Source organism: Podarcis erhardii (genome assembly GCF_964252035.2).
Source record: "Podarcis erhardii genome assembly, chromosome: 3".
NCBI classification, from domain to species: Eukaryota; Metazoa; Chordata; class Lepidosauria; order Squamata; family Lacertidae; genus Podarcis; species Podarcis erhardii.
The window spans coordinates 1,730,663-1,749,640 of record NC_138507.1 but is presented as its reverse complement, the minus strand read 5'-3'; the positions used below and the strand labels follow the sequence as shown (position 1 = coordinate 1,749,640).

Sequence of the window (18,978 nt, the reverse complement as noted above, 5' to 3'; positions counted from 1 at the left end):
TTCTTTACACCCACAAAAGGCCCGTATAAATATTGGCACATCCAATTTTGTGGTATGTCTCTTGCTAATCTTCCGGTGAGGAGGTTTATCTGTTGGGTCTCCAGACAGCGCAATGAGCAAATTTAGTAAGGCATAAGGAAGTGGGTATTATTATTTGTTAACAGGCATGCTAGTCTTCAGAGTTAGAGGAACTCACTATGTTTACCGCAGTCATGTCCATTTCTCCACAGAAATGTCTTCCTTCAAACTTCATGTGGTAATATGCTCTTTCTACAACCACAAAGATATATTTTTCAGTATTGTCTAGGCCTGCACCATGTACTGTGAGACTGACTGCCAATATCCAGTTTTGAAATGTCTGTGAATCAGATTACTGTGGTGTAGCATTGTTGACAATTCAAGGCAACATCACTACGTGAAAAACAAATGTAACTGAATTCAGGTCATCTTATAAGGGGATGAGTCGCCCACCCAACTTTTCTACAAGGAAAAGGCACATTTGTACATATTAGAGAAATGGGTCTCTGTTCAATCAACTTCTTCTTGACGTGCAGATTCATGTTGTTTATAATTGGATATTCTTCTTCTTCTTCTTCTTCTTCTTCTTCTTCTTCTTATTAAATGGCATCTTATATTTGGGATAATGTTATAAATAGGGATGGGCAAATCTGTCAATTGGTTTCTCTCAGTTTCTCATTTTTCCTGTCTTCAGTTCTTCACATTTCTACAACCATTTGCAATTTTTAAAAAACCATTAGCATTTTTATGCAGATTTCTTTTAACATGCACATTTTAAATTCTCCTTAAGATACACATTTGCAAAACACTTTCCCACAATATGAGGCATTTTACTGGGCTGGAGAAGGACAATGCAAAATTCAGAAATTTTGAAAGATGGCTGTGCTTTGGTTTGTGTATGTTTCAGAAAGTGCAGATTATCTAAATTCACTTTTAAATGTGAACTGAATTGAATCTTCCCCATTCCTAGCTGAAACCTCCCAGGGAAAATTCCTCTCAACATCTAATATCTTATGAATATCTTTTTAGCATATGGGATGGGACTATTCTTCATTTTGTAACAGCTTGTTAAACAGTTTTTATATAGGGATTTAAATCTTCCATCTTCTTTACTAACCCTTTTTTCCAAAATGAAAATGGAATCAGTACAATCTTCAATCCATCACGAGCTTGCTCACTCTTACTCCTCCTCATGAAGTGGCTAAAATGGAGATTTTGGTTCCACCAAGAGTAGAGTGGCAGGTCTATTTATCGCAACAAGTCTGTTGCAGTGACATCATTGTTCACACAGTACTGCAATATAATTGAGTAGGTCAGTGGTTATTCCAAGTTTCACCCATTCTTGAAATCCATCCTTACTCTTCCAGAATGAGTCTTTTACAGTTATATGATTCACGTATTAGGTAAAATAAACACAAAAATAATGTCAAATTAAAGCAAAACAAAATAGTGTGGAGTTAAATTCAGACTGACACTGAGCAAACAGTTCTGGCTGGTATCGTTATAGCCTTTTTGAAGTCAGCACGAATAGTGAAGTCTGGCTCCAATTAGTTTGAGATTGGGGGATCTTAACAGGACTGGCTCACGGAAGCCTGTACCTCACAAAAGCTGAATACCAAACGTCTTCAGAATAGTGTAACCCACAGATGTACTGGAAACACTACAACATGGATTCTGAAGCAATGAAAAAATGTCTAAGAAACAAAAGTGTAAAAATTGTATTGCTATGACGGACTGGAAATGTTCAACAACCTTTTTTTTACTACTGATATACTTTTTGAAATGTATATATGAAACTTTCAGTTGCCCCAAAGAGTGAATAATTCCCCCCCCCCCAATGAAACAGTTCAGTAAGACTTCATGTACATTTATCAGCACCCCACCTCCCACAGCAGTTTTATAACATTAAATGTCCAGGGGAGAAAATGCAGGCTGAAAACATTGAAGATTCACTCTAAATGTAATAGCTTTGAGCTAATGTGAAAGTAGGAAGATGTAGCCAAACCAGGTTTGAGCTTGCCAACATCAGGGACTGAGCTGGATGCTCAGAGCCAAAGAACAATCTGAGTAATTGAAGCTGTCTCCATCCAAAATGAAAAGAAATTCTAGAACTAAAGAGCCCTATTTTAATAAAAGAGTTAAGGTGCTTACTAACTCATTCATGCACCCAAAAGCATGAAAATTGTAAGTTAAGACACCCACCTTAACTTTTGTGCCATGTAAATAGTAAATGTTCAAGAGCTTCACCTAAAACGTAGCCTCCATGCTCCCTCCCTTTGACTTTCAGTCAACCTTTTTTCTCTTCAGGTGGGGGAACCACTGAAGCTCAGGACGCTATGCGCCATGGCCACTGTCAGAGAAAATGGCATACGTGATGGGCTTTATATGGTGGGAATAAGGTCGATAGAATTACTTCGGCTAGAGCTGTTTCCCCTGGGCTCACCACAGGCCACTAAAGGTAGCAGCTGTGGCATCAGGAACACCAGAGAGCTATGGAGATAATAATAACAATAATAATAAATTTTATTTATATCCCGCCCTCCCCAGCCGAAGCTGGGCTCAGGGGGGCTAACAACAATCAAAATAAAGCATTTCATTATAAAAATTATAAAAATTAATTAAAATCAAATTTATGGCAACCAATAAGCAAAATTCTGTGCAGATTGCCAGAGGAGGGGGGTCAGGCTGCGCCGTAACCAAAGGTCTGGTGGAACAGCTCTGTTTTGCAGGCCCTGCGGAAAGATGTCAAGTCCCGCAGGGCCCTGGTCTCTTGTGACAGAGCGTTCCACCAGATTGGAGCCGCGGCCGAAAAGGCCCTGGCTCTAGTTGAGGCCAGCCTAACCTCTCTGTGGCCTGGGATCTTCAAGATGTTTTTATTTGCAGACCATAAGTTCCTCTGTGGGACATACCAGGAGAGGCGGTCCCGTAGGTACGAGGGTCCTAGGCCGTATAGGGCTTTAAAGGTTAAAACCAGCACCTTAAACCTGATCCTGTACTCCACCGGGAGCCAGTGCAGCTGGTATAGTACCGGATGAATGTGATCTCGCAGTGAAGACCCCATAAGGAGTCTTGCCGCGGCATTCTGCACCCGCTGGAGTTTCTGGGTCAGTCTCAAGGGCAGCCCCACGTAGAGCGAGTTACAATAACCCAGTCTGGAGGTGACCGTCGCATGGATCACGGTGGCTAGGTCAGGGCGAGAGAGGTAAGGAGCCAACTGCTTAGCTTGGCGGAGATGAAAAAATGCCGCCTTTGTTATAGCTGTAATCTGTGCCTCCATAGAGAGGGAGGTATCGAAGATTACACCCAAACTCTTAACGGACAGTGCTGGCACTAATTGCACCCCCGCAAGAGATGGGAGTTGCCCCCTCAATCCCATATCGCCCCGTCCCAGCCAGAGGACCTCTGTCTTCGAAGGATTTAACTTCAACCGGCTCCCACGTAACCATCCACAGCTTCCAGACATCTGGTCAGTGTGTCTGGGGCCGAGTCAGGATGGCCATCCATCAACAGATAGAGTTGGGTGTCATCAGCATACTGATGGCAACCCAGCCCAAAACTCCGGACAAGCTGGGCGAGGGGGCGCATAAAGATGTTAAAAAGCATCGGGGAGAGAATCGCATCCTAAGGCACTCCACACACCAAGGAGTGGCGCGATGACAATTCCCCCCCAAGCGCCACCCTCTGTCCCCGACTAGAGAGAAATGAGCGCAGCTTTAATATCACATATTCCAGTGGGATAGAAGATATAGTTCTTTCTGGCTAAGGTGGAGATGCAGTTAGCTGCTCTTGCTTTTGCCTCTCAAGAGGAAGAGCTCCAAGTATATCTGCTCTCATTGGGGAAGCCTGGAGAAGGAGGAGGAAGGGGAACAGGACATGGGTCAGCAACCTGAAAATTATCAGTCTAACCTGAAGAAGATCAACATGTCAGCAGAAGAAAGACAGTCTAGGAAATGTGGAGGTTCCTCTCTTCATGCAGATACAGCAGCTGCAATGTGAGTTGTGTTGCACTCTGACACTTCCAACATTATTTAGGTGTCTCTGATGACATATTGGTGTCTAGGACATTGTTTTGGCCAAATAGTTTGTGTTTGTTGAAGCAGCAGCAATGGGAGTCTTGATAGACCAGTTAGGAGAGAGGTAGAATGGGTCCTTCTGAATTCAAATTAGTTTTCTTCTTCTGACTCCCCACATTCACGCAAACCTCCTGCTTCAATCACCTCCCAGCTTCCCTCTTCCACAGACCAATCGTCAGTGTCCCACCACCGCTGTCCTGGGTCGAAGTTTTCTTCCTCTGTGTCATCCCTGGGGGATTCTTGGGTGGGCGTCTCCCCCCCCCCCACACTCTTAGTCATCCAGCCAGTCCCTGACACCAAGCAGGCACTGGAAGTCTAACTGTAGACAATTTCTTCCAAAAATTAACCCCCCCCCCGAGACAGAGTTGAAAAGCCAGGGTGTGTCCTCAGCCCCTCAGCATACCGCAGACAGATGAGTGTGCGCCTCTCTATTCCCCCCCCCCAGTGGTACCTCTACATCCATAGGCATGCATTCCTTCTCTCTTTCCCTGAATCAGCAGTAGAATGGAAACAATGGTCTGGAAGTCGACTGGAGAACGAGACATACAATTAGTTGGAAAATAAAAAACAGCTGGCGAAACATAATAGCTGTTATTCTGAGCACATGAACCTGAAAAGATACTGTTTATTTTATAAGACAAACAACATTTGCCTTCTGTTTGATCTCAAAGAGCATCTAGCACTGGAAGTTGTCCATTCTCATTTAGTCGCTTTGTTGCTGGAGCGGCCTGTGCAGAAGCTATAAACACAAAGCACAACATATCGCTTTCCATGTTAATTTGACAGTAAACAGTACTAATTTGACTTTGCAGCTGTTTATTGATACCTAACTAATACAATTCAGTGCAGAGAACAGTAGCCAGTGAATTGGGACTGAACAATTGGAAATCCAAAGGAGCCCCGTTAGCCACGACCTCTCCTAAAGAAGTCTGCGTGCGACACCAGGGGTTTGTGGCTTCACTTCCGCAGTGCCACAAGAGGTTGTTAAATGTTGTTTGACATCTGTAACCCGGATTTTCCTCCTATGCCTTTTAAGGATTGTTTGGCTTTTACCGTGAAAGCAAAATTCTGCTTCCAGTGTTGATGACAAAAGGGTGTCTTCCATTGAGTCAGCCTTAGACAATATAAAACCACTGCCATGTTCTCCATATGGGCAGGGAGGATAGAGGGGTGGAAATCGGCTTGCGTTTGAGCCCTCCCTCCCTGTGGGTGCGTCCTGCACTGCTCCAGTAATGTATGAAATGAAGAAATGATACAGAAAAGATGGAACAGAAGGAAAATCCTCACACCAAGCCTATTTTAGAGGATAGATGTTGTCACTTAAGTGCTTAGCTGGCTTTTAAATCTATCCAAAATACTATTTAGGTCCAGCCCTACGATCATCAAAGGTGAAAGCATATCTGTGCCTCCCCCTGCCACCAATCAACATTGTGCCATAAGCAGAGAAAAACTGGAGCAATTCAATGGGCAGCAAGTGCCCCCCAGGGTCTCCGCCCACCACCATCCCGGTCATTTGCCTGTAGCCAGTCTGGCCTGGGGGAATTCCTACCTGATCCTAAACGCAGCAGCATCAGACTCTGAACATCTGCTGCATCTGCGTTAAGTGCAGCCTCCAAAGTCTAATCTCTGGAAAGCTGATGTACCATCACTGTAAAGAACTATTTCTGTTTATTTTGTTCCTGATCGAAAAATAACACATCCCCTGTCCTAAACACCTGATCTCTGCTCACCTCCTCCTTCCCCAGCACTGAACTTAGTTCATAGCGGAAAAGGAAGCAAAGTCACGGTACAATCAGGGCAGGTTGTTGTGAATGTCTTTGTATAGGATCCCACTTCTGTTCAGTTTGGAATACAAAGCAAAGGAGGTGGATTTGACACCCGCTGAAGATGTGATTTTCTTCTCTAGTGAAACATACCTACCAACTGCTAGGCAAAGCTACCCAATTTGGCTTCTCTTAACACACTACCATAAAATTATTTTCCACCTTTGCTGTCACAAGAGACTACCAAGTTTCTCTATATTCCTTTTTTCTACCTGTCAGCGAATCTGCGTGTTTTGCCTAAGAATGGAGGCAGGCTTGGGTTATAGTCATCCCTTCTTTTTCCAGAGATTAGTAGTTAGCTAGTGTTATCCTTCTTGCTGCAGTCCATTTTAATGTCTGTTGCCTCCTTCCAAATTCATTTCCCAAACTCTCACCAGATGCAGAATCGTGGGTTTCCATTTTTAATTTTTTATTATTATAGACCAAGACTTTCCTTCTTTTTGAATTTTTTATAGTAGTAGTCATTCATTGTGTAGAACCTGTCGAATGAGCAGAGAACTAGATCTTATACAAGGGGTCAACCAGTGAGCAAAGCATAAATACAAGCAAGCAAACTATAATTTCTATACTTTCATTTTGCATTTGTTGTGCCCTTTACAAGACATGAGTGTGAGTGATAAGGAGAATGGCTTCATTTGGATACATTTAGATTCCTGAATAATATCATTAGCAATGCATCTGGGATACAAGATAGATGATAAAAATTACAATGCTTCAATATTATGAACAGCACAGTAGTTTCGGGGTGTTTCTCCTATTCAGTGAATTCAAAAGATGCTTTAAAATTTGGATTTATCTCGATACTTAACATTGTTTTATTGGATAGATTTTTAGGATATTATATCCCTAAGAACAAAAGAGGATGAAAGACGTGTGGGAATCCTTGTTGCAAATCAGTGCATAGTCCTGTATAAGACAAATAAGAATGTAGCAAATGTGATCAAAGGCCATAGAGACAGCCAGACTATGTTTACGTTCCTCCCCATATATACTGGTTACTGAAATTCGTTATATTTTTATTTCTTTCCTTAATAGTTTAGACAAATGTGTCTAGCCCTAAGATAGAGAAATGTGATATTAATCATGGATTTATCCCTTTGTGAAAGTGGTTGCCAAGTGGCATGAGCAGAGCTGTGGACACGGCAGAAAACAGCATCTGCCCCTTGGGCCCAGTGTCATTGTGCAGCCTGCTGGAGCATTGGCCAAGGCCCTGGACTGCAGGAGGTCCTGCCCCACGGAGACTGCCCTCTTGCTCTCATTCCTCTATGGACCTTAGCCCGGCACACACATCCCCAGTGCCCTGTTGTGCCACAGAACTGTTTGGCTGGCTCAGGTGTGGGCGGAGGGGCTCTAGGCTGACATAGCTGAGGGGCCCCAGAATCAGGCCTTTCTGCTAACTCAATAAGAAGAGAATGCTGGATCAGGCCCATCCAGCATCCTGTTCTCACAGTGGCCAACCAGATGCCAGCAGGAAGCCTGCAAGCAGGAAATCAGCCCAGCAGCGCTTTGTCCACCGCAATTCCTGGCAACTCCCTGCTGTTCAGGGTCATCCTGCTCTGGGAGTGGCAGTGGAACAGAGCTATTGTAGCTACTAACCATCAATAGTCCTCTCCTCCTCCTCCTCCTCGAATTTGTCGAAAACTCTTTCATAGAATCATAGAATCATGGAATCATAGAGTTGGAAGAGACCACAAGGGCCATCGAGTCCAACCCCCTGCCAAGCAGGAAACACCATCAGAGCACTCCCGACATATGGTTGTCAAGCCTCTGCTTAAAGACCTCCAAAGAAGGAGACTCCACCACACTCCTTGACAGCAAATTCCACTGTCGAACAGCTCTTACTGTCAGGAAGTTCTTCCTAATGTTTAGGTGGAATCTTCTTTCTTGTAGTTTGGAACCATTGCTCCGTGTCCACTTCTCTGGAGCAGCAGAAAACAACCTTTCTCCCTCCTCTTATGTGACATCCTTTTATATATTTGAACATAGCTATCATATCACCCCTTAACCTCCTCTTCTCCAGGCTAAACATGCCCAGCTCCCTTAGCCGTTCCTCATAAGGCATCGTTTCCAGGCCTTTGACCATTTTGGTTGCCCTCCTCTGGACACGTTCCAGTTTGTCAGTGTCCTTCTTGAACTGTGGTGCCCAGAACTGGACACAGTACTCCAGGTGAGGTCTGACCAGAGCAGAATACAGTGGCACTATTACTTCCCTTGATCTAGATGCTATACTCCTATTGATGCAGCCCAGAATTGCATTGGCTTTTTTAGCTGCCGCATCACACTGTTGGCTCATGTCAAGTTTGTGGTCAACCAAGACTCCTAGATCCTTTTCACATGTACTGCTCTCAAGCCAGGTGTCACCCATCTTGTATTTGTGCCTCTCATTTTTTTTGCCCAAGTGCAATACTTTACATTTCTCCCTGTTAAAATTCATCTTGTTTGTTTTGGCCCAGTTCTCTAATCTGTCAAGGTCGTTTTGAAGTGTGATCCTGTCCTCCAGGGTGTTAGCCACCCCTCCCAGTTTGGTGTCATCTGCAAATTTGATCAGGATGCCCTTGAGTCCATCATCCAAGTCGTTGATAAAGATGTTGAATAAGACCGGGCCCAAGACAGAACCCTGTGGCACCCCACTAGTCACTCTTCTCCAGGATGAAGAGGAACCATTGATGAGCACCCTTTGGGTTCGGTCAGTCAGCCAGTTACAAATCCACTGAGTGGTAGCATAGTCAAGTCCGCATTTTACCAGCTTCTTTACAAGAATATCATGGGGCACCTTGTCAAATGCCTTGCTGAAATCAAGGTAGGCTACATCCACTGCGTTCCCTTCATCTACCAGGGTTGTAATTCTGTCAAAGTGAGAGCATCACTTTCAAAGCCATGTAGATTAGTGGCCAACGATGCTTCCTGTGGGAGGGAGGGAGGGAGTGCCCTAGTTTAGCAATGAGCTGTGTGAAGAAGTCATTTCTTGTATCTATCCTGAATCTACCAACATTCAGCCTTATTGGACGTCTACAAATTCTAGCATTAGGACAGAGGGATAAAAATGTTCCTCTATTGGCTTTCGCATAGCTATGAGTCATTCCATGAATCATTCTATGAACTTCTTTCAAAACCTTGCTCAATGTTTTATATCTCTGCACAAATGTAAATTCTTATTCGAAAGTGATAAAATAGGACGGTTGGTTGCCTCACTCGGAATGGCCGGCCCAGGAAGTGAAGTCCCCCAGGAAGTGCTGTTTTCCCTTTGAAACTCTTGTCCATTGCTGCGTTGCCTTGTCGATAAACATCCTGGTAGATGCCTAACATTGGTGTTTATCGGATATTTCCACTCGTCTTCCTGGTGGAGATTTTAAGGTGGCAATTATGGCGCAGTTCATTTCTGCCTGTTCTACAATAGTGTTGATATAATTCTGCTCCATGGTCCCTCAGCATATGCATGGAGTTCCCACCAGAAATCTGGCTGACACCCTGGCCCTGCTGACAGCTTAATAATGTGACAAAGTTCAGTCTCGTTCCGTGTCATGGGCAGGAATGCAGCTGGAGCTGCTCTGACCTGGAGCTTTCCAAACAGCACACAGTTGCCATGGAAGGCTTGACAAATAACCTTTTCTTTGCCTGCTCAAATCCATCAGCTCTAATCAGGTGCCATGTAGAGGCCACATGCCACTGTTAAAATGCTAAATTGAGTGGCATGTCCACTGAAAGCTCTGAGAGGGGACATTTAGTTTTATTATTGTTGTTATTAATAATGCGGAGATTGCCTAGCCTTGCATTCCTGGGTATTTTTGCAGCACTAAATCACCTGGGTGCACATCAGCAACCCTGGTAAATCACAAAAGAGACTCAAATTTAAGACAGCTGACTCTACACAAACGTACTGAAAAGCTTAAGGGGGGCAGTTAGAGGACAGAGGTCATCGAAGGAAAGGGAGGAGGGGAAAGAGGGGGAATAGTCATATGAAAGTGACATGTCAGGACAGAGATGGACACAGGCTGGGGTACTCCACAGGCTGCAGTTTGTATTTAAAGCAGCCTTCAGACTTGAATTTGGCTACTGTTGCCATTGTGTAGTTTAGTTTACCTCAAAGCCGACACACACAATGGCTGATGCCCTCAAAGCCAAGGTGACAACAAAAAGGTGCCAAGTCTGGTATGTGTGAGAGTGCATTTGTGTGTGTGTGTGTGTGTGTGTGTGTGTGTGTGTGAGAGAGAGAGAGAGAGAGAGAGAGAGAGAGAGAGAGAGAGAGAGAGTGTCACAGGCAGAAATCTTCCCAAAAGGTTCAAAGTTCTGCCCTTGATCCAAGATGAGCCATGGGTATTCCTGAGGAATCACTATATGTGATTTGAAGTGCAGACTGGGTTGTCACTGTTATCCTAAATAACACACCAGTTTCAACTCAGAGTTAAAAACTGTTGTGAATTTCTCTCTCTCTCTCTCTCTCTCTCTCTCTCTCTCTCTCTCTCTCATCAAAGAAGGAAAACCCTAAACCGAAGGCAGGACAAGCCTTGAATCTGAGCCAGATGAATGAGCCAAAAGGCTACATATGGAACTAGCAAATCATAGGCTATGAAGGATGTTAATGATTTAAAGTTATGTATTTTGGAAGTCTGAATCTTAAAATGTATCCATAATTGTAAAGGTAACTAACAGAAAGACCTAACTGACAGCAAGTGGTGGAAACAGCAAGTGTGTAACACTGCAATATTCCCACAAATGCTTCTCTTCCCATCCCAGCATATCCTCCTCTACTCTTCCAGAATAATTCAGTGGTTGCAACTGGTGTTGTAGCTTCAACTTTGTAAAGATGTGAACCCAAAGGCGACAAATATGAAAGCTGTTCCAGACTGATATCACGGTCATTTGTACCACTGAAGAACGTTGTGGCTTCCAGCACCATTCATGGGGCAGATGGCGGATTAGCAAGTAAGAATGGTTGTCCGAGGAAAGGTAATTGTTAGGAGATGTCCTCCTGATTCCTCCTGGATATCTTTCTTGAGGGTACTGAAGGAGGCAGAGCTTGGGGAAGATCACACACAGCAAAGGGCAGAGGACAGCTTTGTGTGTGTGGAAAAAAAGTAGTTTGCAATAGAGACAGAGGCAGGCAGTCCAGCACCTCCCTCTGATGATCTGATATCTCTTTAACTCCTCCATGTATTATCTGCTTGTGTATTTATAAATAAAGCAACAGGAGGCGTGATTGGTCACATGCTGGTAACTTAGCCCTGTGTCCATGCTGCCACCTTCCTCCTCCACTGGTAGCACCACTGTCATAGGACAAATGGGTTGGAGATGAGAGAGAGGGCCTGGAGTCACCCATTGCCCATGGCATGGTGGAGAAAGGAACAGGCATGGGGAGATGGCATGCCCAAAGACTCATGCAATCCTGGAGCCAGCCCCAACTTCCATGTTCTTTCATTCAGCGGAAGCTTAGCACTCTCTCTAGGACTTCTTAACACTTGGAAAAGTGATGTACATGCAACTTTCCTTCTGAATTATGCTCCCCTTTGCAGGATGACAGCTCTGCACTCTCAAATGCCAAAATTAACAATGTCTTAACTCAGATGAGGACCCCGCCTCCCCTGCAAACTGGAGGAAATAAAAGCTAAATGTAGGCATGGTGACAGTAGGTTCTGAAGTGTTCCATGAATGGAAGCAGTCCTGGAAGACACCCCCAGAAAATGAAAAGCCAAGGCTGCAGTCTTTTCAAACTCAGTTGCTGTAAGTATTGCACAGTGTTGAAGTTGCCCACTGTGATCTCTGTTCATGAGGATGTAGGAGCAAATATTATACAGTGCCCAAAGAGAAACTGAAAGCTTAAAAGCAGTGGAGCTGCAAACCAAGTAAAGCTTCTAAAAAAATTGCAATCTGAAGGAATTGCAACAAACAGGACTGGAGTTTGGCAATATTGCAGTTGGACGGTGGTCTTTTCCTTAAAGAAAGGGCTTGGGGAAAGGCTGTCCTGGCTGAATCAGGGCTTTAAAGGGATTTGGCAGATTATCTGTTTGTTGTACTGTATTTATATATATTTTAGACCCTGCTCCTTCATCTGTTAGGATTCTCAGAGCAGCCTACAGTATAAGTTTAAAACAAATATTAAAAAGAAGAGTAATAAAACATTGTGAGGACCAATTGAAGTATACAAAAGTCAGTATGGGAGAAAGGCTTGCAAAAAGTGTCAAAAAGCTTGGTGCTTGGCCAATGTCCTGGACATGCCAGAGGTCCCTACTGGGAAGTCCCCTTCTCCAGCCTCATCTCTGAAAGTGTTGAGTGGGCTTCAGAGAAGGGTCAGATTACTGGTTCACCTCAAGTAGCTCCTGCAGAATGGTAGCCTTGTGTGAAATGGGCAGCCGCTTGGTGGCCCAGCTTCTCCATCTGCACTTTTCTGGATGTGCCCAAACAGGCCTTACCCTCCATATCTATTAGGATCTCTGAGCACCCTTAGGAGCTTTCAGTGCCAGTTGAAGACACATATGTTTGCTGAGGAATTTACTGAACTTCAATGGCTGAGCCTGTCAGGGTTTTTAGCTATGTTAGGTTATATACATTTTTACTTTCTTTGTGTTGTATTCTAATATTCATATGTACCCCACCCTGCTGCAATGGCAAATGGGTAGTACAAGTTTTAAAGAAACTTAATGAAACAAATAAATATATGTGATTCCTTATGAAATAAGTTTTTCTAGGCAAAAAGAGAAAGAGAAAAAAGCAGCAGCTCAGGATGTGCCTACTCTTTGGACCATCAGTTCCTCAGAAAGGCTTATGCCTTCCTGCAAGTCTACTTTTCTGACTCACATACTAAGAGCCAGTGTGGTGTAGTGGTTAAGAGCGGTAGTCTCCTAATCTGGGGAACCGGGTTCGCGTCTCCGCTCCTCCACATGCAGCTGCTGGGTGACCTTGGGCCAGTCACACTTCTTTGAAATCTCTCAGCCCCACTCACCCCACAGAGTGTTTGTTGTGGGGGAGGAAGGGAAAGGAGAATGTTAGCTGCTTTGAGACTCCTTAAAGGGAGTGAAAGGCGGGATATCAAATCCAAACTACTCCTCCTCCTCCTCCTCCTCCTCCTCCTCTTCTTCTTCTTCTTCTTCTTCTTCTTCTTCTGTCATGCTGTTCTTGTGACAATGGAGTGCACCTCTGTGGGTGGAGTCAAACCCTGACTGATGTGAATAGGCAAACACATTCAGGAGTCTAGAAGTTTGAAAGTAGCGATAGAAGAAGTGGACTTCATTGCAAAATGTAACTTTTGGGAAGAAGTGTAGGCTCAGCCTCTTGCAGCTTCCATGGCCCAGAGCATCCATTTCTCTCTCTCAAGCATCTGCTTAAGATTTCTGTGCTTATCTAAAGGGAGGTAGGACTCTGTTCTTCCCAGAACTAAGTTCCCTGCCAAGAAGTGTCATAACAGTGCTGGGCCCCTTTGATTCATCGTATGCCAAAGGGACTCCAAAGTTCCCTGGCTACTTTTTTAAAAAGCCTGCAGAAGTAGCTAGCAATTAAAGGCATCTGCTGGTAAAGGCATGCACAAAATATGAAGGATGGATTATGCCCAGAACTTTGGTTCCAATATACTTCTGATACCGAGTTGTCATATTTTGTCTTTAAGTCAGTATGAACTATACATTGTATGCCCCTTCCTATCCCATTTGCATTTCAAGGGTGGATTCAGATGACTGAAAGCCACAAGGTAGCAGCACAATATTTTACTTTGTAGTCAAATGGAACTGCACGGAGGCCATAATTAAGCCTCATGAAACCACCTCAAATTTCCAAGTGGCTGTAGAAGATTGGTAGAACTAGGATAGCTCTTTCCCAGGAGCACACAGGACAAAGTCCACTAAGCAGACGACAACTCTCGTGCTGTAATGGCAGAATGGTCTGTTTTAATAGTCTGCATGATCTACCTCCTGACTTCTTCAGTTTAGTGTTCCCTTTTTAAAGATTTGCTGATAAGAACTCCAAACTACAATCATTTTTCTTAAAGCTAGGTCAAAGTTATCTGAAAAAGCAACAGTAGTGGGCTGAAAAGAAAGAGACTGCAGGATAAAAAGGAAATAGCTTTTCAGGGAATAAGTGACTTACTAGGAAAGTGTCTACCATGCTGTCTTAAAAATAATAATACTTCCTTTAAGACAATTGCTTTATTACTACTCTCTAATGATTAGCAGTCAATAGGCCACTATTCCTTCCTTTGGTTACAACAGACCCTCATTTCGAAATAAACTTGCAGCCCACCAGATGCTGCAAAATCCATTACCAGTTATGGTGAATGGAGAAACTGAGTTAAAGAAAGATGCTGTTTGTTTGTTTGTTTGTTTGTTTGTTTGTTTGTTTGTTTGTTTAAACAATGCTCCTCCTCCTACAGCCATTCTTAAAATGCAGTTTCTGCAACCTCAAAAAATAAAAAAAAAAGTCTTCCTCTTCATGGCCTATGAACGTTGTCACAAAAGCAGGACGACATTTTTTACTCTGATTTAATGAACAAGAAAGCTACATGTGACTTTAAAAAATAGCTTAAATAAGACAGTTGTTTAGTTAATACGAGAAAATAAACCCCATTTTATTAAAATCAGCAGGTGCTATTCAAGAACAAGAGAAGTGTTATAAAATATTTCAACTTTGGAAAGTTCTGTTGTGTCTTTCAAACGTCTGTAAATATTAATACTTTAAAAATACTGCCTCCTTTTTAAAATTCAAAGCTCTTCAAAAGAACAGATTTACTTACAAAGTGACAAGTCTTAATATAAAAATCTTAGTATTGTTTTATTATTGGACTATTTGCCATTGTCATACGCTTACACTGAGTTCAAAAATACAAATATGTAGTATTAATTTTAAAGACAACTCTGCATCACTTAAAAATCAAAGACATTACTGTTCCGACAAGACAGAATTGCCTAATAGGAGCAAAACCCACTTGGCATTAAACAATCTAGTTAGGCTTGTGGCTGCTTGAACTTGTATTATATAATGGGCACACAGATAAAATGAATAAATTATCGTTTCCTTATTCATATGCATTTCCCTGAAAAGCACAGCATTGAATGTAGGTTGCAATTTCAATGTTTCACTATTTACATGCTGCTCTAAACTGAACATCTACCCACTTCTGAGGCAAGTTTCAAAGCTGCACTGTCCAATTCCTGAAGGGATGTCATATTACCACCTGGTGAAGCTATACTATTGCACCCCAGAGCTCGACTTTGGAGGCAGCAGCGCAGTGACCATCCATGCAAGGAGCTCCTGGACAAATCCAAAGATGCCCATCTTATTTTGTTTATCTTTATGATGCAGCAATGAAATAAATACTATCTTTTCAGACTGCATTTTGATTAATTTGAACTTCTCTTCCGAGTAGTTGAAATGTCAGCAAATTACCTTTTTGCTCAAATGTGTAGCGTACAAAAGCAGAGAACCCTATGCTTAACTGAAAGGGACATTTCTTACACCCAAATAAATACTGGGCCTACAAGAAATTATCACAGAAGCAAACATGCTGGGCTTCAAGGTTCTCTTTTCTGGTTTGAATGGCATCTCTTGGGACACCTCCTCGCACAGTCCAGCTTAAAGCCGTTAAAACTATTTATCAGAGGCACACACTTTACAATAATTAAGAAATACTATAGCCACTCATCCTCTCCCCCCAGTGACAATGGGACATGAGAGACAACGGGGTCATCTCCAAAATATGCCCCCCCCCCATTTTCTTAATATCAAGCGAATTTAGCAAAGGGGCTGCAAAGGTGGAGTGCAGACCACCACAGGCAAAAGCAGCAATTCAGTATGTTCTAAAAATGTTTAGTAGAAGATTGTTCCTCAAGTGGGTTTTGTGCATTCAGACACAACAGGGTGTGCATTGTTGCCCCTTAATTGCTTGTGTTGGGTGTGTGCAGTGAGACAAGAGGCCAAAGGCTAAGTGCTTTAAATATACCCGCATGAGAAAAGCGATTTGAGCAGAACAATGCCTGCTCCTGTTGTGCTTTATTGTGTTCTTATAAAATGGGATTATGCTGTTGTTATAAATAGAAAATGACTGGTGACAAAAACATCACTTCAGAGCTGCTGTTCTCACCCTGCGGTTTCTGATGTCAGGCCAATTTAGGGGCTGCGCTGCTGCAGCCGTATGGGGTCTGACTCACGGGTAGTCAGTCTGCAGTACTTTGTTTCTAAGTAAGATTTTACAATGCTCTACAGTAGCCCAAGTTGCACATGTGTTGGCAATAAGGAGGGTTGGAAATTTACCTGGGGCAGCCTGCTTGGCATCGTGCGACAGGCTACATTAGAGCTGTTCCCACAGGTGCCAAATAAAGAAAATACTCCAGTGCTTATGTGCTTAATAGGAGGGAAAATGAGGTTTCTAAATTATCTTTTTAAAAACAACAGTAATAAATGCAGACCCCTCCGAAAGCGTACTCACAATTGCCTCTGACCCTTTGTTCAAACGACTGTCAGGCGGTCTCTCTTCCTCCAGCTAGAAAACCTGGTCACACAGTATTTGGTATTTCTTGGGAATTTAGTATTTATTGATTAATTATTTTCCCAAGTGCAGGAATGGTCCCCATGTGCCTGTGAGTTACAATGTCTGTGTCCCCAAAGTCTTTTATGAGTAGCTTTTATTATCTCCAAAGTTTGCAAAGCATTTTGAAGCCAATTCTCCACAGAAGGTAATTTGGTTTCTTCAATTTTTTCCAGTTATAATACAGACTAACAAATTGTTTACTAAACACCAATGTTCTTTTTAGATCGTTAAAAGAGTCCGAGCTCCCCCCCCCCCCTTTCTGGTTTAAAACACATGATTTCCCCTATAATCCGTTTGATAGTTATGACAATAAGTTTCCATAAAGCTATTACATATTTACATGACCACCAAATATGTGCAAAGCCTCTGCAGGTACACATCGTTTTATTGCTTTTTGCTTTATTGGGCTTCACAGATATTGCTCCTCATGAGGAGGCGGGTGCAGCTGCAGGCAGCCAGGCCCCTTCAGGGGAAGGAAGCCCCCCAGCCGCTGCCACCCCTCCTCTGGCCACAGGAGTGGACCTGGGCTTCACCCCTCACCCCCGGCAGCCGGGGGCGGGGCTTAATAGACTGCATAACTTTTATATGTACTGGGAAACCAAAAGAATTGTGTGACTGGCTTTAATGCGATATTCACTTTTATTGTGGTGATCTGGAGTAGAACCTGCAATATCTCTGAGTTATGCTTGTATACATTGCCAACAACTTGAGTTAACTTAAAACCATGTATTTTTTAAACTACCATTTTGAGGTGCATGCTTGATCACATTTCCAATAAATCTAACATCTAGCAACTTCTTCGTTGCATTTGTGCATATTTCTGACAAGTTTTTGCCAAATAAATTCCAACTGGATTCTTCCTACTGCTTTCTTTTATAACTAGAGTTCATGGCCCTTAGTGATGGAACCACATGACATATTTTCCATGGTAACCCTTTTTGTGATATCTTGCCTGAACATACATTTTCAAAAGTTGCCAGTGCCCTATAAGCATTTTCACTTCTATCCCATTCTAATAAAAGAATTCTGATTTGCAAGTACTGAAAGGTGGTCTTATTAATCCAGATTTTGAAGGCAGTTTCATGCATGTTCAGTACACATTGTTATTGTACTGTTTTTAGATAAATCTCTTATCCTAAGCATTTGTTAAAGTCCAAAGACTCAATCATTTCTTGCAATATTAAATTTAGGACAGAGCATATGTCTACATATGTCATCAGTTTATAACACTTTCCTTTCATCATTTTTCGAATAAATCCAAGAAAGCAAAGCAATGTCTACTTCAGACTGTTCAATGATACATCAGAGATTCTCTCTGCAAAGCCACTGGCACAGAGCAGTGGGGAGAGCTGTGCCAGTGGGGTGGAGCATCGGAGGCAGCAATGGGGCAGGGAAATGAGAATTCAGAGGGGCCACCTTGCAGAAGTAGAAGTGGATCTGGCAGGTTTTCAAAGACTTTACAGGTGTACTATGGAGTTTCTGATAAGTCTGTGATAGCTCAGTTGGATAGAGTGTGGTGCTGATAATGCCAAGGTTTCAGGTTCGATCCCCATTTGGGTCAGCTGCACATTCCTGCATTGCAGGAGGTTGGACTAGATGATCCTCAGGGTCCCCTCCAGCTCTCTGATTCTGTGGTCTCTACTTCATCAGAGGCATCTGTTGTTTTTGCTATGACCTCTGGAAATCCTTGAGGTGTTTGCTACGGTTCCAATTAAAAAATCCTAGTAACTTCTTGGCTTTACAGATATGCCAGATTGTCAACAGCTCAAGTACTCTATTAGAAAAAGGTGCCTTTAGCAGTTTCTAAATTAATATTAAGAGGGAAATCAATGTAGATCTCGGATAGGAATGAAGTACTTAGTGAAGCACTGGTGTCTTTGAAACAAATATCTCAGAAATGTTTGACTACAATGGACATTTTTACAGACATTTGGTCTGCATTTTCTGAAACATCAATGATTAAATCCACATTGTTGGCTACTTTTCCTTCTGATCTGCCTCTTTCTTTACATCTTGTGAGAAATTTATGAACAAAGTTATTGCTAATCCATACTGTCTGTCTTGTCATTTAAGTTCTTTTAAAAAAAGCACTTTGCCAAAGTAGATAAACTATGTTCAGCCTGATTAACACAAGATTGAGGGCACAAGGAGAAGGGGACGACAGAGGACGAGATGGTTGGACAGCTAAGAACATGAGTTTGACCAAACAGCAGGAGGCAGTGGAAGACAGGAGTGCCTGGCGTGCTCTGGTCCAGGGGGTCACAAAGAGTCGGACACGACTAAACCACTAAACAACAACAACACTTCACATTCAGAATGGAACAGAAAGCAATTCTGACTGAAGTCCATTTGAAGTTGACAGCAAGCACACATTAGGGATTTCCCCAATTATTTATCAAGCCTCAGAGGCCTACTGAATTAAGTAGGTCACTCTTAAGAAATCCAGCTCCCCACCAGAAGTAACTGTTTATTCCCCTTTTTAGTACCCTAGCTCTAATCTAGAAGCAGGAAAAAAGTGAAAATATTAAGTTATCATATCCTATTCCATTTCAAA

At 42.8% G+C, this 18,978-nt stretch overlaps 1 long non-coding RNA gene across 1 annotated transcript in view; it reads right to left on the bottom strand.

Moving 5' to 3' along the window:
* LOC309338516 overlaps positions 1 to 12,942 on the bottom strand; it is a 230,229-nt gene extending 217,287 nt beyond the window's left edge. Inside the window, exon 1 of the long non-coding RNA XR_014154958.1 lies at positions 12,711 to 12,942. This is a non-coding gene — a long non-coding RNA (uncharacterized lncRNA). The remainder of the gene's footprint in view (positions 1 to 12,710) is intronic.
* Between the last annotated feature and the right edge of the window lie 6,036 nt (positions 12,943 to 18,978).